Source organism: Nerophis lumbriciformis, linkage group LG24, assembly GCF_033978685.3.
Source record: "Nerophis lumbriciformis linkage group LG24, RoL_Nlum_v2.1, whole genome shotgun sequence".
Classification (NCBI taxonomy): Eukaryota; Metazoa; Chordata; class Actinopteri; order Syngnathiformes; family Syngnathidae; genus Nerophis; species Nerophis lumbriciformis.
The window spans coordinates 2,423,489-2,450,000 of NC_084571.2; positions in this window are offsets into that span (position 1 = coordinate 2,423,489).

Genomic DNA, 26,512 nt, shown 5'->3' on the forward strand with positions numbered 1-26,512 from the left:
AAACAAACAAAAGGGTAACAACAAAAGGCGCGCACAAGGCGGAGAACAAACTTGGCTATGAACTAAAATAGCACAAAGGCTAACTGTGGACAAGAAACAAAAACACTTACTGTGACACGAAGGAACTATGACATGAGCAGAGTGAACAAAAGTAGACAGAGCTACAACGACAAGTATTATGACAGGTAGTAGTGACAACAAGTACTAGCGACAATGACAATAAAATAGCACAAAGGCTAACTGTGGACAAGAAACAAAAACACTTACTGTGACACGAAGGAACTATGACATGAGCAGAGTGAACAAAAGTAGACAGAGCTACAACGACAAGTATTATGACAGGTAGTAGTGACAACAAGTATTAGCGACAATGACAATAAAATAGCACAAAGGCTAACTGTGGACAAGAAACAAAAACACTTACTGTGACACGAAGGAACTATGACATGAGCAGAGTGAACAAAAGTAGACAGAGCTACAACGACAAGTATTATGACAGGTAGTAGTGACAACAAGTATTAGCGACAATGACAATAAAATAGCACAAAGGCTAACTGTGGACAAGAAACAAAAACACTTACTGTGACACGAAGGAACTATGACATGAGCAGAGTGAACAAAAGTAGACAGAGCTACAACGACAAGTATTATGACAGGTAGTAGTGACAACAAGTATTAGCGACAACGACAATAAAATAGCACAAAGGCTAACTGTGGACAAGAAACAAAAACACTTACTGTGACACGAAGGAACTATGACATGAGCAGAGTGAACAAAAGTAGACAGAGCTACAACGACAAGTATTATGACAGGTAGTCGTGACAACAAGTATTAGCGACAATGACAATAAAATAGCACAAAGGCTAACTGTGGACAAGAAACAAAAACACTTACTGTGACACGAAGGAACTATGACATGAGCAGAGTGAACAAAAGTAGACAGAGCTACAACGACAAGTATTATGACAGGTAGTCGTGACAACAAGTATTAGCGACAATGACAATAAAATAGCACAAAGGCTAACTGTGGACAAGAAACAAAAACACTTACTGTGACACGAAGGAACTATGACATGAGCAGAGTGAACAAAAGTAGACAGAGCTACAACGACAAGTATTATGACAGGTAGTAGTGACAACAAGTATTAGCGACAATGACAATAAAATAGCACAAAGGCTAACTGTGGACAAGAAACAAAAACACTTACTGTGACACGAAGGAACTATGACATGAGCAGAGTGAACAAAAGTAGACAGAGCTACAACGACAAGTATTATGACAGGTAGTAGTGACAACAAGTATTAGCGACAATGACAATAAAATAGCACAAAGGCTAACTGTGGACAAGAAACAAAAACACTTACTGTGACACGAAGGAACTATGACATGAGCAGAGTGAACAAAAGTAGACAGAGCTACAACGACAAGTATTATGACAGGTAGTAGTGACAACAAGTATTAGCGACAACGACAATAAAATAGCACAAAGGCTAACTGTGGACAAGAAACAAAAACACTTACTGTGACACGAAGGAACTATGACATGAGCAGAGTGAACAAAAGTAGACAGAGCTACAACGACAAGTATTATGACAGGTAGTCGTGACAACAAGTATTAGCGACAATGACAATAAAATAGCACAAAGGCTAACTGTGGACAAGAAACAAAAACACTTACTGTGACACGAAGGAACTATGACATGAGCAGAGTGAACAAAAGTAGACAGAGCTACAACGACAAGTATTATGACAGGTAGTAGTGACAACAAGTATTAGCGACAATGACAATAAAATAGCACAAAGGCTAACTGTGGACAAGAAACAAAAACACTTACTGTGACACGAAGGAACTATGACATGAGCAGAGTGAACAAAAGTAGACAGAGCTACAACGACAAGTATTATGACAGGTAGTAGTGACAACAAGTATTAGCGACAACGACAATAAAATAGCACAAAGGCTAACTGTGGACAAGAAACAAAAACACTTACTGTGACACGAAGGAACTATGACATGAGCAGAGTGAACAAAAGTAGACAGAGCTACAACGACAAGTATTATGACAGGTAGTAGTGACAACAAGTATTAGCGACAATGACAATAAAATAGCACAAAGGCTAACTGTGGACAAGAAACAAAAACACTTACTGTGACACGAAGGAACTATGACATGAGCAGAGTGAACAAAAGTAGACAGAGCTACAACGACAAGTATTATGACAGGTAGTAGTGACAACAAGTATTAGCGACAATGACAATAATCCAGCACTGACTGGAGGGGAAGGCAGGTTTAAATAGCAGCTGGCTGATTGACACCAGGTGTGGCCAGGTGCCAATCAGCCGCAGCTGAGGGGAAGCAGCACTCAGGGAGACAATGAGGAAATAACCAAAATAAGAGCGTTGACAGGAAATGACAGAGGAAAAACTAAAACTTGACCAAACTGTCAGGGACAAGCCTGACAGCTACCTCTCTTTGTTTATAATGTATATTTTCTGCTAGATCTACTCTTTATTTTATGCTGCCCTTTTTTTTTTTTTTGCTGCAGCTGTTACATATAGTGTAATATTGTACATGGTAATTGGGTTGTGTTATATATTGTATATATTATATAAAAATATAATACAATGAAGTATAAATATAAATTCAAGCAACAGAGCTGCCAGTTTTTTTGTTGTTTTTTTTACCATAAAATCTTGTTGTTTTAATGTTTTTTCTGTTTGTTTTTTAATGTTTTAGTGTCTTACTGTATATGAAAAAAAAAAACAGTACCAAAATTGATTTTACGTTAAACCAATCAGTCGGTAGAATTCAACCGTAAAATCTATTGCCAATTTTACAGTCTACAATTTGATTGATAGTTTGTTTTGAAATCATAAGTCAAGTAGATATTTAAGTACAGTATTCTTTATTTTAACAAAAAATATTTTTGGAATACATGATAATGTAATATTTAGATGTATTCCATTTTAAAACATATGCAATTGCATGCATTACATGATGTTTAATGTCAAAAGGGTAAGAAAAAATATATTTAGTAAGAAAAGTTTAAGCACTTTATTAACGCATATTATTTCCAGGCTTTCGCGGGCCACATAAAATAAAGTGGCGGGCTAGATTTGGCCCCTGGGCCTTGAGTTTGACATCCGTGATCTACATCAACAATATGATTTGCCTGAGTGGCTGAACAGGACAGATCGAAAAAAAAAAAAAACGATTTTTGATTTTAAAAACATTGTTGTCCAGGGTGTACCCCGCCTACTGCCCGAATGCAGCGGCGATAGGCTAAAGCACCCCCACAATCCCAAAAAGGGACAAGCGGTAGAAAATGGATGGATGGATGATTTAGAATCGTTACCAATAAGAATCGCGATTAATTTCAAAATTTACTTTTTTGTGACACTCCTAGCTTTTTAATTACATTCAAACAGTATTTTGTGTCTGCATAAATATTATTAGAAAGCTCTATTGACAAACATAATGATATGTTAGCGATGTACTATTACATATAGATGAGATAAACATGCAATGTGTAATGCTATATTCTTGCTTGGAGGTATATTGTTGTCACAAATAGGGGAACAGACATTTTGATAACACAGTCTGTATACTTAAAACTTTTTAGAACTGAAAGGTGTTCAAAGACAAAGCTAATAAACCAACATTTGAAATGCTTTCATCTCGGTTCTGATGTTCTTGTCAGTCTGTATCAGACTCTGGCTAGTTTAATGTACGCTTGGATGCTAAAATCCTCTGCTGTTGCCATTTCTCATTAAAAAGTAGCACATTGTTTTATCTTACTGTATATTTGGCATGACGGAAGTGAAATGCTAAAACTACAAAACCCAAAACTAGTGAAGTTGGCACGTTGTGTATATAAAAACAGAATACAATGATTTGCAAATCCTTTTCAACCTATATTTAATTGAATAGACTGCAAAGACAAGATACTCAACGTTCGAACTGGAAAACTTTGTTATTTTTTTGCAAATATTAGCTCATTTGGAATTTGATGCCTGCAACATGTTTCAAAAAACTGGCACAAGTGGTAAAAAAGACTGAGAAAGTTGAGGAATGTTCATCAAACACTTATTTGGAACATGCCACAGGTGAACAGGCTAATTGGGAACAGCTGGGTGCCATGATTGGGTATAAAAGCAGTTCCATGAAATGCTCAGTCATTCACAAACAAGGATGGGGCGAGGGTCACCACTTTGTCAACAAATGCGTGGGCAAATTGTTGAACAATTAACATTTCTCAACAAGCTATTGCAAGGAATTTAGGGATTTCACCATCTACGGTCCGTAATATCATCAAAAGGTTCGGAGAATCTGGAGAAATCACTGCACGTAAGCAATGATATTATGGACCTTAAATCCCTCAGGCGGTACTGCATCAAAAAGTGACATCAGTGTGTAAAGCATGTCACCACATGGGCTCAGAAACACTTCAGAAAACCACTGTCAGTAACTACAGCTCGTCGCTAGATCTCTAAGTGCAAGTTAAAACTCTACTATTCAAAGCCAAAGCCATTTATCAACAACACCCAGAAACGCTGCTGGCTTTGCTGGGCCCGAGCTCATCTAAGATGGACTGATGCAGAGTGGAAAAGTGTTCTGTGGTCTGACGAGTTCACATTTGAAATTATTTTTGGAAACTGTGGACGTCGTGTCCTCCGGAACAAAGAGGAAAAGAACCATCCGGATTATTATAGGGGCAAAATTGAAAAGCCAGCATCTGTGATGTATGGAGGTGTATTAGAGCCCAATGCATGGATAACTTACACATCTGTGAAGGCCCCATTAATGCTGAAAGGTACATACAGGTTTTGGAGCAACATATGTTGCCATCCAAGCAACGTTATCATGGACGCCCCTGCTTATTTCAGCAAGACAATGCCAAGCCATGTGTTAAAACAGCGTAGCTTCATAGTAAAAGAGTGCGGGTACTAGTCTGGTCTGCCTGTAGTCCAGACCTGTCTCCCATTGAAAATGTGTGGCGCATTATGAAGCCTAAAATAGCACAACGGAGACCCCCGGACTGTTGAACAACTTAAGCTGTACATCAAGCAAGAATGGGAAAGAATTCCACCTGAGAAGCTTCAAAAATGTGTCTCCTCAGTTCCCAAACGTTTACTGAGTGTTGTTAAAAGGAAAGGCCATGTAACACAGTGGTGAACATGCCCTTTCCCAACTACTTTGGCACGTGTTGCAGCCATGAAATTCGAAGTTAATTATTATTTGCAAAAAAAAATTAAGTTTATGAGTTTGAACATCAAATATGTTGTCTTTGTAGCATATTGAACTGAATATGGGTTGAAAAGGATTTGCAAATCATTGTATTCCGTTTATATTTACATCTAACACAATTTCCCAACTCATATGGAAACGGGGTTTGTAAGTTGAAAAGGATTTGCAAATCATTGTATTATGTTTTTATTTACGAATTACACAACGTGCCAACTTCACTGGTTTTGGGTTTTGTACAACATGTCTAACGTAAATAAGACCGCCCACAAAATGGCTGCTTGTAACACTCTGTAACATTTATGCCAAGTTTGGACTAAAGCACCACTATTACATGTTATGTAGACCACAGGGAAGTGTTTTAGACCTGATCAAATATCACAATACGACCCCTTACGGAGTGGGACAGGAGTTTTGCAAAATTGGCGTAACTATGTTAGCTATATGCTAACATTACACTCACATTTTGACAACAACAATGTCATAATAGGTTTTGCATATTCCCTTAAAAAATATATATATATACTGTATATATACAGGTAAAAGCCAGTAAATTAGAATATTTTGGAAAAACTTGATTTATTTCAGTAATTGCATTCAAAAGGTGTAACTTGTACATTATATTTATTCATTGCACACAGACTGATGCATTCAAATGTTTATTTCATTTAATTTTGATGATTTGAAGTGGCAACAAATGAAAATCCAAAATTCCGTGTGTCACAAAATTAGAATATTACTTAAGGCTAATACAAAAAAGGGATTTTTAGAAATGTTGGCCAACTGAAAAGTATGAAAATGAAAAATATGAGCATGTACAATACTCAATACTTGGTTGGAGCTCCTTTTGCCTCAATTACTGCGTTAATGCGGCGTGGCATGGAGTCGATGAGTTTCTGGCACTGCTCAGGTGTTATGAGAGCCCAGGTTGCTCTGATAGTGGCCTTCAACTCTTCTGCGTTTTTGGGTCTGGCATTCTGCATCTTCCTTTTCACAATACCCCACAGATTTTCTATGGGGCTAAGGTCAGGGGAGTTGGCGGGCCAATTTAGAACAGAAATACCATAGTCCGTAAACCAGGCACGGGTAGATTTTGCGCTGTGTGCAGGCGCCAAGTCCTGTTGGAACTTGAAATCTCCATCTCCATAGAGCAGGTCAGCAGCAGGAAGCATGAAGTGCTCTAAAACTTGCTGGTAGACGGCTGCGTTGACCCTGGATCTCAGGAAACAGAGTGGACCGACACCAGCAGATGACATGGCACCCCAAACCATCACTGATGGTGGAAACTTTACACTAGACTTCAGGCAACGTGGATCCTGTGCCTCTCCTGTCTTCCTCCAGACTCTGGGACCTCGATTTCCAAAGGAAATGCAAAATTTGCATGGTTGGGTGATGGTTTGGGGTGCCATGTCATCTGCTGGTGTCGGTCCACTCTGTTTCCTGAGATCCAGGGTCAACGCAGCCGTCTACCAGCAAGTTTTAGAGCACTTCATGCTTCCTGCTGCTGACCTGCTCTATGGAGATGGAGATTTCAAGTTCCAACAGGACTTGGCGCCTGCACACAGCGCAAAATCTACCCGTGCCTGGTTTACGGACCATGGTATTTCTGTTCTAAATTGGCCCGCCAACTCCCCTGACCTTAGCCCCATAGAAAATCTGTGGGGTATTGTGAAAAGGAAGATGCAGAATGCCAGACCCAAAAACGCAGAAGAGTTGAAGGCCACTATCAGAGCAACCTGGGCTCTCATAACACCTGAGCAGTGCCAGAAACTCATCGACTCCATGCCACGCCGCATTAACGCAGTAATTGAGGCAAAAGGAGCTCCAACCAAGTATTGAGTATTGTACATGCTCATATTTTTCATTTTCATACTTTTCAGTTGGCCAACATTTCTAAAAATCCCTTTTTTGTATTAGCCTTAAGTAATATTCTAATTTTGTGACACACGGAATTTTGGATTTTCATTTGTTGCCACTTCAAATCATCAAAATTAAATGAAATAAACATTTGAATGCATCAGTCTGTGTGCAATGAATAAATATAATGTACAAGTTACACCTTTTGAATGCAATTACTGAAATAAATCAAGTTTTTCAAAATATTCTAATTTACTGGCTTTTACCTGTATATATTACAGCATGTACACTATATTGTCAAAAGTATTTGGCCACCCATCCAAATGATCAGAATCAGGTGTCCTAATTACTTTGCCCGGCCACAGGTGTATACAATCAAGCACTTAGGCATGGAAACGGTTTCTACAAACATTTGTGAAAGAATGGGCCCCTCTCAGTGATTTCCAGCGTGGAACTGTCATAGGATGCCACCTGTGCAACAAATCCAGTCGTGAAATTTCCTCGCTCCTAAATATTCCAAAGTCAACTGTCTGCTTTATTATAAGAAAGTGGAAGAGTTTGGGAACAACAGCAACTCAGCCACAAAGTGGTAGGCCACGTAAACTAACAGAGAGGGGTCAGCGGATGCTGAAGCGCATAGTGCAAAGACTTTCTGCACAGTCAGTTGCTACAGAGCTCCAAACTTCATGTGACCTTCCAATTTGCCCACGTACAGTACGCAGAGAGCTTCATGGAATGGGTTTCCATGGCCGTGCAGCTGTATCTAAGGCATACATCACCAAGTCCAATGCAAAGCGTGGGATGCAGTGGTGTAAAGCCCGTCGCCACTGGACTCTAGAGCAGTGGAGACAAGTTCTCTGGAGTGATGAATCACACTTTTCCATCTGGCAATCTGATGGACAAGTCTGGGTTTGGAGGTTGCCAGGAGAACGCTACATTTCGGACTGCACTGTGCAGAGTGTGAAATTTGGTAGAGGAGGAATTATGGTGTGGGGTTGTTTTTCAGGAACTGAGAACTTTGGGCATGGCTCTTTAGTTCTAGTGAAAGTAACTTTGAATGCTCTAGGATACCAAAACATTTTGAACAATTCCATGCTCCCAACCTTGTGGGAACAGTTTGGAGCAGGCCCCTTCCTCTTCCAACATGACTGTGCACCAGTGCACAAAGCAAGATCCATAAAGACATAGATGACAGAGTCTGGTGTGGATAAACTTGACTGGCCTGCACAGAGTCCTGACCTTAACACCTTTGGGATGAATTAGAACGGAGACTGAGAGCCAGGCCTTCTCGACCAACATCAGCGTGTGACCTCACCAATGCGCTTTTGGAAGAATGGTGGACAATTCCTATAAACACACTCCGCAACCTTGTGGACAGCCTTCCCAGAAGAGTTGAAGCTGTAATAGCTGCAAAAGGTGCACCGACATCATATTGAACCCTATGGGTCAGGAATGGGATGGCACTTCAAGTTCATTTGTGAGTCAAGGCAGGTGGCCAAATACTTTTGGCAATATAGTGTCTGTGGTTGACTCAGGGCTACCTGGCTGATTTTAAGATGTGTAGCGAAGCCTTTATTTATTTATTTTTATTTTTTTAAGAAACTTTGAGCACTTCCTCTCTCAAAAGTGCAGCAAACAAGGAAGTATGAATGATCTTTTTTTTTTTTTACTGTTAAAACATCACTAAAAAGCCAAGTTAGCATAACAGCGACCTTTAAACGTAGCAGCAGCTGGAGGTCACGTTCCTCGGTGGCTAATTGATTCTCGACCTTCTGCGGCACAGAGTGCACCGGAAGCAGTGGGTCGGTAAGGAGATTTAAAGCTTCATATTTGGCATTTTGTCGTCTTGAAGTAAGAAAAAGTTCAAATCAAACAATTGACAAGGTGCATCTTGACCTGTCTCAGACGGCAGCTGCGTCCCCTCTCCTGTTTCTTCCAGTAAATACCTCTCGCATCGACCCCCGCGCCAGCTGAAAGGCTCTGCGGTTAGCGCGGCTAATGCGCGGCTAATGCTAATCTATCAAAGGCGGATTCTCTCGGCCATATCTGACGTTTACGACTCGGAAACTATGCGATTAAAATAGAGGGTGGACACACGCGGAGCACAGAGGGAGATCATAATCGCGTTTCCTTTTCCGAGGAGTCGGCGTAAAGTCGTGTGGTGACCTTTGACTGCCATGCACACTTACCTTAATAGGACACGGGCTAGCTATGGACGCCACCACGTTTTCTTGTTTTACGTTTACAAGCCGGACGTGTTGGCTTTTATCAATCAATCAATCAATCAATCAATCAATGTTTATTTATATAGCCCTAAATCACAAGTGTCTCAAAGGGCTGCACAAGCGGGATGTCAATATGAATCATATTTGCCAACCCTCCCGGATTTTCCGGGAGACTCCCGAAATTCAGCGCCTCTCCCGAAAACCTCCCGGGACAAATTTTCATGGTGTGTATATATATATATATATATATATATATATATATATATATATATATATATATATATATATATACACATCCATACAAACATATACACACACACACACACACACACACATATATATATATATATATATATATATATATATATATATATATATATGTATGTGTGGGAAAAACAATCACAAGACTATTTCATCTCTACAGGCCTATTTCATGAGGGGGGGTACCCTCAATCGTCAGGAGATTTTAATGGGAGCATTCGCATACCATGGTTTGTATAGGGCACAGAGTGGGTGGGTACAGGCTGGCCTAGGGGCGTGGTGATTGGCTCATGTGTTACCTAGGAGGTGTTTCCGTCTATGGCGGCATGCTGTTACAATTTCGCTGCGCTTGTTGAGGGATGACAGGTCTGGACGGTAAATAATAAACAGTTTCTCTTTCAAGCATAGGTTGCATCTTTTATTACCACTATTGTAAGGTGTGCTGGATGCAAGAATTTGCCATGTTATTGAATATTCAACATTATTGTCTTTGAGGTCCCAAATGTGTTTGCTGAGTTCTGTGGTATTTCGCAGGTTTTTGTTCCTGAAAGAAGCCTTGTGATTGTTCCATCTGGTTTTGAATTCTCCCTCGGTTAATCCTACATATGTGTCGGATGTGTTAATGTCCTTGCGTATTACCTTAGATTGGTAGACAACTGATGTTTGTAAGCACCCCCCGTTGAGAGGGCAATCAGGTTTCTTTCGACAATTACATCCTTTGTTGGTTTTGGAGTCGCTCTGTCTGGGGGCCGACGGCTCATTTGCAATTGTTTTGTTGTGGTTTGAGATGATTTGTCGTATATTGTTCATGCAGCTGTAGCTCAATTTAATGTTGTTCTTGTTGAATACTTTTCTTAGGATGTTGTCTTTGGGAAAGTGTTTGTCAATCAGATTGAGGAATTTGTGTCCAATGTTCGTTGAGACGTTTTTGCTGTATGGGGGGTTGTACCAGATGATGTCGTTCCGTTTTCTGTTCTTTTTTGGCTGGTTTCCTGGCATGGGTTCATAGGTGAGGGTGAAATTGTATCCGCTTTCATCAAGGGCTTTTTGGTACGGGGGGGTTGCTTGGTCAAATTCAGCTTTGCTAGATGACAGCATCGATAGCCTTTTATTGATTCCGGTAGGTATTCTTTTCGTGGTGGTGGGTGGGTGGTTGCTGCCATGGTGCACGTATTGGAGTGTTGTGTTGGGTTTCGTGAATGGTTGGTAGCTGTTATTTCTCAGGTTGAAAGTGACGTCAAGGAAGTTGACGGTTTGCTTGTTGGCTTCAATCGTGATCCGTAGGCCTGTAGAGATGAAAATAGTCTTGTGATTTTTTTCCCCACACATACATATATTGCGCTCTACTACGGTATCGAGCACTATTTTTTGGATAACCTTATTAAGACATATATATATATATATATATATATATATATATATATATATATATATATATATATATATATATATACACACACACACACATGTATGTATATACATATATATATATATACATACATATATACACACACACACACATATATTTATATATATATATATATATACATGCATATACACACACACACACACACACACACACACACACACACACACACACACACACACACATACATACATACATACATACATACATACATACATACATACATATATATATCTATATTTTTATATATATATATATATATATATATATATATATATATATATCGGGTAAACTCTAACCCTAAATCTAGAGATTTAAGTGTTGAGTTAAAAAAACGAAGAAAAACAAAAACAAAAAACATAATACCGTGTTTGACTTATTTTTCAGATTTTTATGACAGACCATTTTGGTTCTTCTGGACCAAACGTAAGGGGAGTACCTCGTGCGCACGAGAAACTATCTCATGCTCATGCAAAATAGTTTCTTGTGCGTACGAGATACATATCTAAAAAAAAAAGTTTTCCCCATGTGCCTTTAGGGGCTCCGTATGGGAGCCCCTAAAAACAATCTATATCTATTGTATTGTTTTGAACATGAAACATATCTTAATGGCCCCCGCATGCTTTAATTTGTCAGTGTGCAGCCCTCAGTGGAAAACCCTGATGGAGTAAAGACGAAAATTTAATGAGTTTTTTTCTTTTTTTTTAAAAGCATATGAGAACATTTAAAAAAAGTTAAGTTAAAGGCTTCCTCTAACTTTCCACAGTTAGTGTAGATGCATCCGAGATGATGACGGCGTGGCGCAGTGGAAGAGTGGCCGTGCGCGACCCGAGGGTTCAATCCCCACCTAGTACCAACCTCGTCATGTCCGTTGTGTCCTGAGCAAGACACTTCACCCTTGCTCCTGATGGCTGCTGGTTATAGCGCCTTGCATGGCAGCTCCCTCCATCAGTGTGTGAATGTGTGTGTGAATTTGTAAATGTGGAAGTAGTGTCAAAGCGCTTTGAGTACCTTGAAGGTAGAAAAGCGCTATACAAGTACAACCCATTTATTATTTATTTATTTATGATGATGATGATGATGATGATGATGATGATGATACATGCACTGCTTTTGTGCTACTATAAAAAAAATCCATGTAACGCTTGTGCTGCAAATGAGGCACGAAAGATCAAACTGCGTCCAATGTTATTCCTTCCTTTCAGCCGACGTTCTCATGCCCTCACTTGCACACACGTGGGCTTGATTACACGCACACATTGCAAAAGTCATCTTTTCTGCCGCAAATGTACATTTTGGAGACAGGATAGCAAATAAGAGTGTCCAAAATGTCACTTGAATATTCGTTTATCCACGTATGCGCTTTGAGCACACTGCTTACAAATTGACATGTATGCAGACATAATGCAGACATAATTAGTGTTAAACATTTATATATCATATTGGAATGCAATTTATCCAAAAAATGATTTAAAATGAGTACATACCGTATTTTCCGCACCATAAGGCGCCCTGGGTTAAAAGCCGCGCCTTCAATGAACGGCATATTTCAAAACTTTGTCCACCTATAAGCCGCCCCGTGTTGTAAGCCGCATCTAACTGCGCTAAAGGAATGTCAAAAAAACAGTCAGATAGGTCAGTCAAACTTTAATAATATATTAAAAACCAGCGTTCTAACAACTCTGTTCACTCCCAAAATGTACGCAAATGTGCAATCACAAACATACGTATATCAACATGGACAGAGCTGCGTGAAAAAAGCCACCCGGCCTCTTCGCGTAAACTTAAACTTACCTTAACCACTCGCTCATCTTTTCTTCATCCATCCCTTCGAGTTAGCTTTTATGATGACGCCGGCTGGAAAGGTCTCTTTTGGCAAGGTCTTCCTTTTGAATATCACCATGGGTGGAAGTTTCTGGCCATTAGCATGGCAAGCTAGAACCACAGTGAAGGATGACTTCTCATTCCCTGTGGTGCGAATATTCACCGTACGTGCTCCCGTTCCACAGTGCGGTTCACAGGAATATCAGTTGCTGTGAAATAGTAATCCGTGTGCGGATGGAGAGATTGCGTCTTTTCATGAACCGGATCCTTGTCGCTTTGTAGGAGCCATTTTGTGGTCTTTACAGATGTAAACACACAAAGGAAATGAAACGTACGGTGATATCCGCGCGCTTTTTCTTCTTCTATGCGGGCAGGTGGTTGCTTACAGTAGAAGAAGAAGCGCTTCCTGTTCTATGGGGGCGGGTGCTTACCTTGGCGGTTGCTTGCGTAGAAGAAGAAGCGCTTCCTGTTCTACCGGGAAAAAAGATGGCGGCTGTTTACCGAAGTTGCGAGACCGAAACTTTATGAAAATGAATCTTAATATTTATCCATATATAAAGCGCACCGGGTTAAAAGCCGCACTGTAAGCTTTTGAGTAAATTTGTGGTTTTTAGGTGCGGCTAATAGTGCGGAAAATACGGTACTCTGTGTTATTGGCGCATGGGTTAAAAACATGTGCATTGGACACACACACACACACACACACACACACACACACACACACACACACACACACACACACACACTTGAGTGTGTGCAAATACCTGACCTACCATGGAGGGAGTGTGTGTGTGTGTGTGTGTGTGTTCTTGTATTTCTACCCTTCTTGAGACATCAACAAGGAAAAGTACCTTCCATATGAGGACCTGTGAACAAGTTAGGACCGAAATCTTGGTCCCAATACTGAAAACCATTGCATCTAATAGAGAGCCAAATACTAGAGTCCGTGAACATTGCTCCAAAGTCAGGATTTTTTGTTGATTTAATGTGCATACAAAAGTAAACATTGACAGAAAAAAATAAAAATAAAAAAATAAAAAAATAAAAATCGCTGCCGTTGTGTCCTTGGGCGGGACACTTCACCCTTTGCCCCCGGTGCCACTCACACCGGTGAATTGAATGATGAATGATAGGTGGTGGTCGGAGGGGCCGTTGGCGCAAATTGCAGCCACGCTTCCGTCAGTCTACCCCAGGGCAGCTGTGGCTATGAAAGTAGCTTACCACCACCAGGTGTGAATGAATGATGGGTTCTACATGTAAAGCGACTTTGGGTACTTAGAAAAGCGCTATATAAATCCCAGTTATTATTATTATTATTATTATTATAGGTGCAAAGGCAGCAATATATAATAAAACAAGACGGAAGCTAAAGAAGGACTTCCCTATTCATCCCCGAAAAAACCCGCCAGGTGAACAGCTGATTTTACGACTTCCGGTGCTGACGTAAGACAATCAGCCTCCCATATGTGACCATAGGATGAACAAATACACTACAGTACTAAGACTATAGTGGCCGTTAACAGTGAGCTTCTACAGCTTGGTTGCCCAAAGTGCGGCACAGGGGCCATCTGTGGTCCGTGACCCGTTTGTCATCGGCCTTAAGCACATTACAAAAAACAAAAAATAGAGATCTCATTTGCACCCCTGGTGGTGAAATCTATCAAAATTAGGTTGATCCGAAAAAGGACGGGTTTTTCAAATTGGCTGTGTGTCGGTTTTTAGAGTGCTCAGCAAGGTCAACATATGAAATAACAAGTGTGTGTAAACATTTGAAGTGCTCCCCCTCTGGCCAACATATGTAATAAGTGTGTGTAAGAAATTGAAATGCGCCCCTTTTGACCAAAATGTATATATTAAAAAAAAAAAAAAAAAAAAAAAAAAAAATATATATATATATATATATATATATATGTCTTAATAAGGTTATCCAAAAAATAGTGCTCGATACCGTAGTAGAGCGCAATATATGTATGTGTGGGGAAAAAAAAAATCACAAGACTATTTCATCTCTACAGGCCTGTTTCATGAGGGGGGGTACCCTCAATCATCAGGAGATTTTAATGGGAGCATTCACATACCATGGTTTATATAGGGCACAGAGTGGGTGGGTACAGGCTGGCCTAGACGTACCAAAAAGCCCTTGATGAAAGCGGATACAATTTCACCCTCACCTATGAACCCACGCCAGGAAACCAGCCAAAAAAGAACAGAAAACGAAACGACATCATCTGGTACAACCCCCCATACAGTAAAAACGTCTCAACGAACATTGGACACCAATTCCTCAACCTGATTGACAAACACTTTCCCAAAGACAACAACCTAAGAAAAGTATTCAACAAGAACAACATTAAATTGAGCTACAGCTGCATGAACAATATACGACAAATCATCTCAAACTACAACAAAACAATTGCAAATGAGCCGTCGACCCCCAGTCAGAGCGACTCCAAAACCAACAAAGCATGTAACTGTCGAAAGAAACCTGATTGCCCCCTCAACGGGGGGTGCTTACAAACATCAGTTGTCTACCAATCTAAGGTAATACGCAAGGACATTAACACATCCGACACATATGTAGGATTAACCGAGGGTGAATTCAAAACCAGATGGAACAATCACAAGGCTTCTTTCAGGAACAAAAACCTGCGAAATACCACAGAACTCAGCAAACACATTTGGGACCTCAAAGACAATAATGTTGAATATTCAATAACATGGCAAATTCTTGCATCCAGCACACCTTACAATAGTGGTAATAAAAGATGCAACCTATGCTTGAAAGAGAAGCTGTTTATTATTTACCGTCCAGACCTGTCATCCCTCAACAAGCGCAGCGAAATTGTAACAGCATGCCGCCATAGACGGAAACACCTCCTAGGTAACACATGAGCCAATCACCACGCCCCTAGGCCAGCCTGTACCCACCCACTCTGTGCCCTATATAAACCATGGTATGCGAATGCTCCCATTAAAATCTCCTGACGATTGAGGGTACCCCCCCCTCATGAAACAGGCCTGTAGAGATGAAATAGTCTTGTGATTTTTTTCCCCACACATACATATATATATATATATATATATATATATATATATATATATATATATATATATATATATATACACATATATATGAGACATACTGTAATAACTTGAAGTAAATAATGAAGATTAAAAACCAATTACAAAAAAAATAAATAAAAATAAAAATAACTAAAGGCTTACCTTTTTTATGTTTGCATAGTTTGTATATATCCTAATGTTGTATATACATATCTTTATATATCTAGAAAGGGTGGTCCTAAAGAGGTAGGCATTTTTCGGAGGTCTCAAGAAAGTAGGAAATACAAGAATGTGTGTGCGTGGCTAATTTAATCAGCCTGTGTTTGATTAACAAGGCGGAGCATCAGTCGCCCGTAAAGCCCGCCCACCCGGTTAGCTGATTAATAACTCGGAGGACGCCGCGACCCAAGGGGGCCGCCTTATTACTGCTGCTGGCCAAGTGGGCGGGGCTATGGAGGGGGAGAGCAGAGGTCGTGACAACAAGTAATCCGTCAGGCACAGCGGGAACATTATTTATTTTTGGGTCCAACTACAACAACTAAGAGGAAACTTTAATTAATTTTTTAATGCCAGAATGAAATACTGTAAAACGTGTTTTAATCAAAGTAGGGTGTCCTAAGTGCGGCACGGGGGCCATCATTGGCCTGCAGCTCGGTTTTAATGGCCCCTCTGCGTCATATAAAATAGTTTTAATTCCACATTAATGACATATACAATATTATACGGCCATTGTTGGTATACACGGACCTCGACTTAAACAAGTTGAAAAACTGAGGGTGGCCGTATAAACAACTTTATCACTGTTACAAATATGCGCCACACTGTGAACCCACACTAAACAAGAATGACAAACACATTTCGGGAGAACATCCGCACCGTAGCACAACATAAACACAACAGAACAAATACCCAGAACACCTTGCAGCCCTAACTCGGGGCGGGGCAGGGTTTGGTTGTAGCGGAGGGGTGTATTGTAGCCCGGAAGAGTTAGAGCTGCATGGGATTCTGGGTATTTGTTCTGTTGTGTTTATGTTGTGTTACGGTGCGGATGTTCTCCCGAAATGTGTTTGTCATTCTTGTTTGGTGTGGGTTCACAGTGTGGCGCATATTTGTAACAGTGTTAAAGTGGTTTATACGGCCACCTTCAGTGTGACCTGTGTGGCTGTTGATCAAGTATGTCTTGCAGTCGCTTACGTGTGTCTACAGAAGGCAAATACAACATGTGACTGGGCTGGCACGCTGTTTGTACAGGCTGTAGAGGACGCTAAAGTCAGTGCCGGGACGCCCTTAATATTGTTGTCTGGGTGAAAATCGTCAGAAATTCAAGAGAATGGTTGCCCATGGAGATTTCCGGGAGGGGCACTGAAATTCGGGAGTCTCCCGGAAAAATCGGGAGGGTTTACAAGTATGACGCTGTCAAGCGCCATTCATATAAAACTCGCGGGCCGCACTAACATTACATTTTCATATTAAGGTGCGGGCCGCATGTTTGAGACCCCTGCTTTACAATGTATTAAATCCATAAACTGCTATAAAATTGTATGCAAGTGTCTGCGGTCCTCTCCAAGATTTCTCATAGTCATTCACATTGACATCCCACTGGGGTGTGAGTTTTTCCTTGCCCTTATGTGGGCTCTGAACCGAGGATGTCGTTGTGGCTTGTGCAGCCCTTTGAGAAACTTGTGATTTAGGGCTGTATAAATAAACATTGATTGATTGATTGATAGATGGTGAGTTACTGTGATGTAGAAAAATCCCATATTTTTACCAATTTTTAGAGAGTCCCCATATTTTGACACGCGAATGTCGATGCTCCTCTTAGACCAGTGGTTCTTAACCTGGGTTCGATCGAACCGTAGGGGTTCGGTGAGTCGGGCTCAGGGGTTCGGCGGAGGTCAAGACTAGAGATGCGCGGATAGGCAATTATTTCATCCGCAACCGCGTCAGAAAGTCATCCGCCATCCACCCGATGTAACGTTTGATCAGAACTGCACCCGCCCGCCATCCGCCCGTTGTTATATATCTAATATTAATAAAAAAAAAAAAAGGGTGAAAACTACGCGAATTGCACCTTGTGCAGACAAGATTTTTCGATCGGACACGGAGGAATTAGCGATGTAAAAGACCACGTTGGGACAAAAAAACACAAGTCTAATGCCGTTGCTAGCGATACAAGTGGAAAACTTTCAACGTTTTTCGTCGCCCAAACAGATTCTTTGGATGTGATAAATGCCGAAGTTTTATTTACGGAGGCAATAATTGAGCATGGACTTCCAATCGCACTGGCTGATCACATGGGACAGTTACATGTTTGTAATGCAACCTTTAAAAATCATTACGCGGTGATCGCGATCCCAAAAATAAACTTTTCTTGCATGATAATGTCCAGAAAAATTCGCTTTATATTACTATAGAGTCCTTTTAACGAATGAGTTTGATGGTTTATCACAAACCTTAAATGAAAGAAGTCCTTTGTTCTCCTGCACCATGCATGCACAATCCTGTCGGCTGTATTTCACAGCACAACATACTGTTAAAAGTGTTTATACTATTTATACTTTCAATTAACAAATTGAAGTCTTGTGAAAGGTTGACAGGATAACTGTCATTAACTGTCAAAATAATTTCAAACTATTGAAGTTAGCTTACAGAATAAACATGTCAATCAACCCATATGATTTTTGCTGTAATATTTTTGTTTTGAAAAGTCACTGTGACTGATAGAAAAGTGATGGTTTTAGCAACATTTTAACCTGTCTGAATGCTAATAATCATTTTGCGTCGGGGGGCGAAGCCCTGAACCCTCCACCAGGACTTTGTCCTGGACCTACCGGGGCCTGCGGCCCTTGGACCCTGGCTACTAGGTTTTTCTGATTTAAAAGTTGGCAGGTATGGTGAGGTTATAAAGCTTTTGCCTGTTAAAGAAAGGAGACTGATCCAATGCACAGACATTCGCGTGCCACGCTGTCACGACAGGGGTGGCAAGCAGGTAAGCTGCGCGGGCGGAGCGCGCGGAGTGACCCATGTTACGAGCCCCCGGCCACGGGGGTGGCGGGCAGGTAAGCTGCTTACCTGCTGCGCGTGACGCCGGCCGCGGCGAAAGCGGACGAGGCGGGGTGTCGGTGCGGTAGGCGCGGTAGTGACCCTGGACGTGCGTCGGGCCCTTCTCGCGGATCGCCTCAACTACGGCTCCCGGTGGGGCCCTCTCGGGGGAAGGGGCCTCGGTCCCGGACCCCGGCGAGGCGTCCCTTCTCCGCTCCGTAAAAGTGTCCATCTCTTTTTCTTTTTTTTTCTTCTGTTGTGGCATATGCAGCAGGTGCCTGCTCGTTTTTCGTATGTGGGTAACAACATTTAACTATGTATATATATTTCCCAATTGGTTTAACTGCCACCCGCAAAAAAAAAAAAAAAAAAAAAAAAAAAAAAAAAATCTAATTTATCCGCCCGACCCGACCCGCGAGCGGTTAAAATCTTATTTTTTTTAATTTCATCCGCCCGATCCGCGGATAATCCGCGGACTCCGCGGTTGTGTCCGCAAACCGCGCATCTCTAGTCAAGACACACCCGACTCATCATGTAAATAAAAACTTCTTCCTATCGGCGTATTACGGGTACGGCAACAGCAGAAGTCAGACTGATTTTGCAGGTGTGTAATTTGTTGTGAGTTTATGCACTGTGTTGGTTTTGTTCTTTGAACAAGGTGATGTTCATGCACGGTTCATTTTGTGCACCAGTAATAAAAAATGGTAACACTTTAGTATGGGGAACATATTCACCATTAATTAGTTGCTTATTAACATGCAAATTAGTAACATATCGGCTCTTAACTAGTCATTATTAAGTACTTATTAATGCCTTATTCGGCATAACCTTATTATAACCCTAACCCTCTAACCCTGGCTCTAACCCTAACCCTAACCAAATAACTCTAAAATAAGTATTTGTTACGTAGAACAGTGTTTTTCAACCATTGTGCCGCGGCACACTAGTGTGCCGTGAGATACTGTCTGGTGTGCCGTGGGAGATTATCTAATTTCACCTATTTGGGTTAAAAATATTTTTAGCAAACCAGTAATTATAGTCTGCATATGATGTGTTGTTGTTGAGTGTCGGTGCTGTCTAGAGCTCGGCAGAGTAACCGTGTAATACTCTTCCATATCAGTAGGTGGCAGCCGGTAGCTAATTGCTCTGTAGATGTCGGAAACAGCGGAAGGCAGTGTGCAGGTAAAAAAGTGTCTTAATGCTTAAACCAAAAATAAACATTAGGTGAGTGCCCCTAAGAAAAGGCATTGAAGCTTAGGGAAGGCTATGCAGAACGAAACTAAAACTGAACTGGCTACAAAGTAAACAAAAACCGAATGCTGGACGACAGCAAAGACTTACTGTGGAGCAAAGACGGCGTCCACAAAGTACATCCAAACATGACATGACAATCAACAATGTCCCCACAAAGAAGGATAAAAACAACTGAAATATTCTCGATTGCTAAAACAAAGTAGATGCAGGAAATATCGCTCAAAGGAAGACATGAAACTGCTACAGGAAAATACCAAAAAAAGAGAAAAAGCTACCAAAATAGGAGTGCAAGACAAGAAGTAAAACACTACACACAGGAAAACAACAAGTCCAAAAAAGTCAGGGTGTGATGTGACAGGTGGTGACAATACACCTACTTTGAGACAAGAGCTATAGTGATGCATGCTTGGTTATGCTTTAAAGTCATATCCAACAATTGCGACAACGACTTTTTACTGTCAACTGAGTTTCGTTTTTTAATGATTTCTGCTGGTGGTGTGCCTCCGCATTTTTTCAACGCAAAAAATGTGCCTTGGCTCAAAAAAGGTTGAAAAACACTGACTTAGAATATGTTACCCTAGTGTCCAAAAAACTCTAAATTAAGTCTTTGTTACTTAGAATATGTTCCCCATACTAAAGTGTTACCAAAAACATATAACTTTGTCTTGAATTTGAAAAAAACCCATCATTTTATTTTTCACTAAAGGGTTCGGTGAATGTGCATATGAAACTGCTAGGGTTCGGTACCTCCAACTAGGTTAAGAACCACTGTCTTAGACACACACAATAAAGGTGTTTGTGAAATCCCCTGATGTTTTTTGCTGCTAAATTACCCACAACATGAGTGCAACATAAACAACTGGTCCGACGTTTCCTAAAAAAATCATGTTAAAAAACAACATTAATCCTTGTCCAGCTGTTTAATGACAGATTCTATTCATGTTTAAATAACTTTGACTGAAAATTAATTTTGGTTCCAAATATGGGTTATCGGCCTCCTTGATGACTTATAACATGCATCGGCCCTGACAAATACATATTAGTAGCTCTCTACGAACAACACAGTTTTGCTAGCATAAAAATACACTTAAACATCCATCCATCTTCTTCCGCTTATCCGAGGTCGGGTCTCAGGGGCAGCAGCCTAAGCAGGGAAGCCCAGACTTCCCTCTCCCCAGCCACTTTGTCCAGCTCCTCCCGGGGGATCCCGAGGCGTTCCCAGGCCAGCCGGGAGAGATAGTCTTCCCAACGTGTCCTGGGTCTTCCCCGTGGCCTCCTACCGGTCGGATGTGCCCGAAACACCTCCCTAGGGAGGGTGGCATCCTGACCAGATGCCCAAACCACCTCATCTGGCTCCTCTCGATGTGGAGGAGCAGCGGCTTTACTTTGAGCTCCCCCCGGATGACAGAGCTTCTCACCCTATCTCTAAGGGAGAGCCCCGCCACCCGGCGGAGGAAACTCATTTCGGCCGCTTGTACCTGTGATCTTGTCCTTTCGGTTATGACCCAAAGCTCATGACCATAGGTGAGGATGGGAACGTAGATCGACCGGTAAATCGAGAGCTTTGCCTTCCGGCTCAGCTCCTTCTTCACCACAATGGATCGATACAGCGTCCACATTACTGAAGACGCCGCACTTAAACATGTGGAATAGTAATCTCATTTCTGCTTGCAATTATATGCATAGCTCTCTGTAACTATGTGCCGTCCTGCTTCAAGACCCCCACCATCGTCCCTATCCCCAAGAAACCCCGGTTCACAGGACTTAATGATTACAGGCCGGTGGCGCTGACGTCTGTGGTCATGAAGTCTTTTGAGCGTTTGCTCCTGCCCCACCTCAAGGACATCACCGTCCCCCACCTGGACCCAGTGCAGTTCACCTACAGAGCCAACAGGTATGTGGATGATGTAGTGAACCCGGCCCTCCACTTCATCTTGAAGCATCTGGACTCCCCAGGAACCTACCCCAGGATCCTGTTTGTGGACTTCAGCTCTGCCTTCAACACCATCCTCCCTGGACTGCTACGAGACAAGCTCTACCAGCTCAGCGTGCCCGACTCCCTCTGCAGATGGATCAATGACTTCCTGATGGACCGAAGACAGCACGTGCGGCTGGGGAAGATTGTCTCGGACAGTCGAACCACGGACGCTGGTACACCTCCAGTCACGAGTCCGTAAAGCTGCTCAAGTTTGCGGACGACACCACCCTCATCGGGCTCATCTCGGATGGCGATGAGTCCGCCGACACGAGAGAGGTGGACCGGCTGGCGTCCTGGTGCAGCCTCAACAACCTGGAGCTGAACGCCCAGAAGACAGTGGAGATGATCATGGACTTCAGGAAAGTCACAGCCCCACCATCCCCCCTCATCCTGATGGACTCTCCCACCCCCGTCTCCATCGTGGACTCCTTCCGTTTACCGGGCACCACCATCACCCAGGACCTCAAGTAGGAGCCGACTATCAGTTTCCTCATCTAGAAGGCCCAGCAGAGGATGTACTTCCTGCGGCAACTGAGGAAACGTAAGGTGCCGACCGAGATGCTGGTGCAGTTCTACTCGGCCATCATCAAGTCCATCCTCACCTCCTCCATCACTGTGTGGTTCCCCGGCGCCACAGTCTGGGACAAGCATCGACTCCAGCGCAGTACGTACTGCTGAGAAGGCTCCCATCCCTCCAGGACCTGTTCTCCTCCAGGACCAGGAGGCGTGTGGGTCGGATCACAGCTGACTCTTCTCACCCTGGACACAAACTATTCTCCCTTCTCCTCTCACGCAGGAGACTAAGGTCCATCCAGACCCACACCTCTCGCCACCTGAACAGTTTTTTCCACCCGGCCATCAGGCACATGAACAATAAGACCTGATAGCTCAGTTACAGCTCTTTTTATTACCTATTCTGTGTTATATGGGTTTTATGTTGCACGATTGTACCAAGAAAAATTCCTAGTTTGTGAACCCGTTCTCAAACAAAGGCAATAAAACTATTCTGATCTGATGACTGTATTATAGGATGCTGTTGTCAATGTTCAAGCTGAGAGTCACACTATAAGCAGTTTGGAGGTGGAAGCAGACATTTTGAGAGCAGCCATGATGCAACTTATTGTCTCCTTTTCCCAAGACGGCCAGTGAACAAATATTGTATATTTGCCATCATTCACGCTGTAAAATAAATCTAAAACGGTAAATCTAAAATTAACAGCCGCTTGTTGAGTTTTTCTTAGACAGAAACGAACACGCTGAGCGGGTGATGATTCTGGACACACCTCCTAATCAATGAACCGATCAATCAGAGGTTGAATTGGACCTCTTTGCGTTTTATTATTGGAGAAAATCTTGTCCGGGTGCAGTGCACAAAGCACAGTGCGTAAAGTGGTGCTTATGTTCCCGCATTTAAGTGCGTATCAAGCACAAATACATTAAACGGCAGTATTGTCCATGAGAGTCGAGGCCTTGATGATCAATCAACTTAATAATAGGGCTGGCTGATTCTCTATTGCACTTAAATGTAAATGCAATGTAATGCAATGTAAGTGCAGTAATGCATTTGGTTTTAGACAAAATGGAGCACTCTCTATCTCTCTATCTATCTATCTATCTATATCTATATCTATATATATATATATATATATATATATATATGTATATATATATATATATATATATATATATATATATATATATTTATATATATATAGTCGAGGTTTCTGTGGTTTATCCATTATACAGTGCTCAATACCGGGGTAGAGTGGATTATACGTTCGGTCAAGAAAAAACACAGAGGCTATATCATCCCTACAAGCCTGTTTAGCCGGTTTTCCTGCTCGTCGGGGGATTTTATTGAAGTGTCTGTGGCTGTTACATGTATATATAGGGTACATTACATGGGGGTGTGGCCACTGTTGCACAGTAGCGCCTTGCTTCTGTGTCGGCATGATGAGACCAGTTTGTTGCGTTTCTTTAAAGTGGACCTGCTGGGGTGGTATTTTACAAAAAATCTTTTTATTTCAGGCACAGGTTACATCTTTTAGCTGCACTTGCCATGATCCGTGGCCCGGATCATGTTTTTGTTATTTTCTGCTGGTTTTGGACTCCCTTAGTTCCTGTTGTTGTGCACCCTTGAGTTCGATTAGTTACCATGGCTACTTATTATCATACTTGCCAACCTTGAGACCTCCGATTTCGGGAGGTGGGGCGCGGGGGGCGTGGTTAAGAGGGGAGGAGTATATTTACAACTAGAATTCACCAAGTCAAGTATTTCATATACTGTATATATATATATATATATATATATATATATATATATATATATGTCTTAATAAGGTTATCCAAAAAATAGTGCTCGATACCGTAGTGGAGCGCAATATATGTATGTGTGGGAAAAAAAATCACAAGACTATTTCATCTCTACAGGCCTGTTTCATGAGGGGGGGTACCCTCAATCATCAGGAGATTTTAATGGGAGCATTCGCATACCATGGTTTATATAGGGCACAGAGTGGGTGGGTACAGGCTGGCTTAGGGGCGTGGTGATTGGCTCATGTGTTACCTAGGAGGTGTTTCCGTCTATGGCGGCATGCTGTTACAATTTCGCTGCGCTTGTTGAGGGATGACAGGTCTGGACGGTAGATAATAAACAGTTTCTCTTTCAAGCATAGGTTGCATCTTTTATTACCACTATTGTAAGGTGTGCTGGATGCAAGAATTTGCCATGTTTTTGAATATTCAACATTATTGTCTTTGAGGTCCCAAATGTGTTTGCTGAGTTCTGTGGTATTTCGCAGGTTTTTGTTCCTGAAAGAAGCCTTGTGATTGTTCCATCTGGTTTTGAATTCTCCCTCGGTTAATCCTACATATGTGTCGGATGTGTTAATGTCCTTGCGTATTACCTTAGATTGGTAGACAACTGATGTTTGTAAGCACCCCCCGTTGAGAGGGCAATCAGGTTTCTTTCGACAGTTACATCCTTTGTTGGTTTTGGAGTCGCTCTGTCTGGGGGCCGACGGCTCATTTGCAATTGTTTTGTTGTGGTTTGAGATGATTTGTCGTATATTGTTCATGCAGCTGTAGCTCAATTTAATGTTGTTCTTGTTGAATACTTTTCTTAGGGTGCTGTCTTTGGGAAAGTGTTTGTCAATCAGATTGAGGAATTTGTGTCCAATGTTAGTTGAGACGTTTTTGCTGTATGGGGGTACGGGGGGTGCTTACAAACATCAGTTGTCTACCAATCTAAGGTAATACGCAAGGACATTAACACATCCGACACATATGTAGGATTAACCGAGGGAGAATTCAAAACCAGATGGAACAATCACAAGGCTTCTTTCAGGAACAAAAACCTGCGAAATACCACAGAACTCAGCAAACACATTTGGGACCTCAAAGACAATAATGTTGAATATTCAATAACATGGCAAATTCTTGCATCCAGCACACCTTACAATAGTGGTAATAAAAGATGCAACCTATGCTTGAAAGAGAAACTGTTTATTATTTACCGTCCAGACCTGTCATCCCTCAACAAGCGCAGCGAAATTGTAACAGCATGCCGCCATAGACGGAAACACCTCCTAGGTAACACATGAGCCAATCACCACGCCCCTAAGCCAGCCTGTACCCACCCACTCTGTGCCCTATATAAACCATGGTATGCGAATGCTCCCATTAAAATCTCCTGATGATTGAGGGTACCCCCCCTCATGAAACAGGCCTGTAGAGATGAAATAGTCTTGTGATTTTTTCCCCCCCACACATACATATATATATATATATATATATATACATACATATATATATATATATATATACATACATATATATATATATATATATATATATATATATATATATATATATATATATATATATATAAGAAATACTTGACAAATACTAAGTCAAGTATTTCATTTATATGTATATATAAGAAATACTTGACTTTCAGTGAATTCTAGCTATAAATATATATTTCTTTTATTATATATATTTATATATATACAAAATAAATACTTGAATTTCAGTGTTCATTTATTTACACATATACACACACATAACACTCATCTACTCATTGTTGAGTTAAGGGTTGAATTGTCCATCCTTGTTCTATTCTCTGTCACTATTTTTCGAACCACGCTGAACACCCTCTCTGATGATGCATTGCTGTGTGGCACGCACAAAAGTGCTTTCATCAAATGCACTAGATGGCAGTATTGTCCTGTTTAAGAGTGTCACAACATTGCTGTTTACGGCAGACGAACTGCTTTACGGTAGAAAAAAATGTGACTGCTGTTGTTGTGTGTTGTTACCGCGCTGGGAGGACA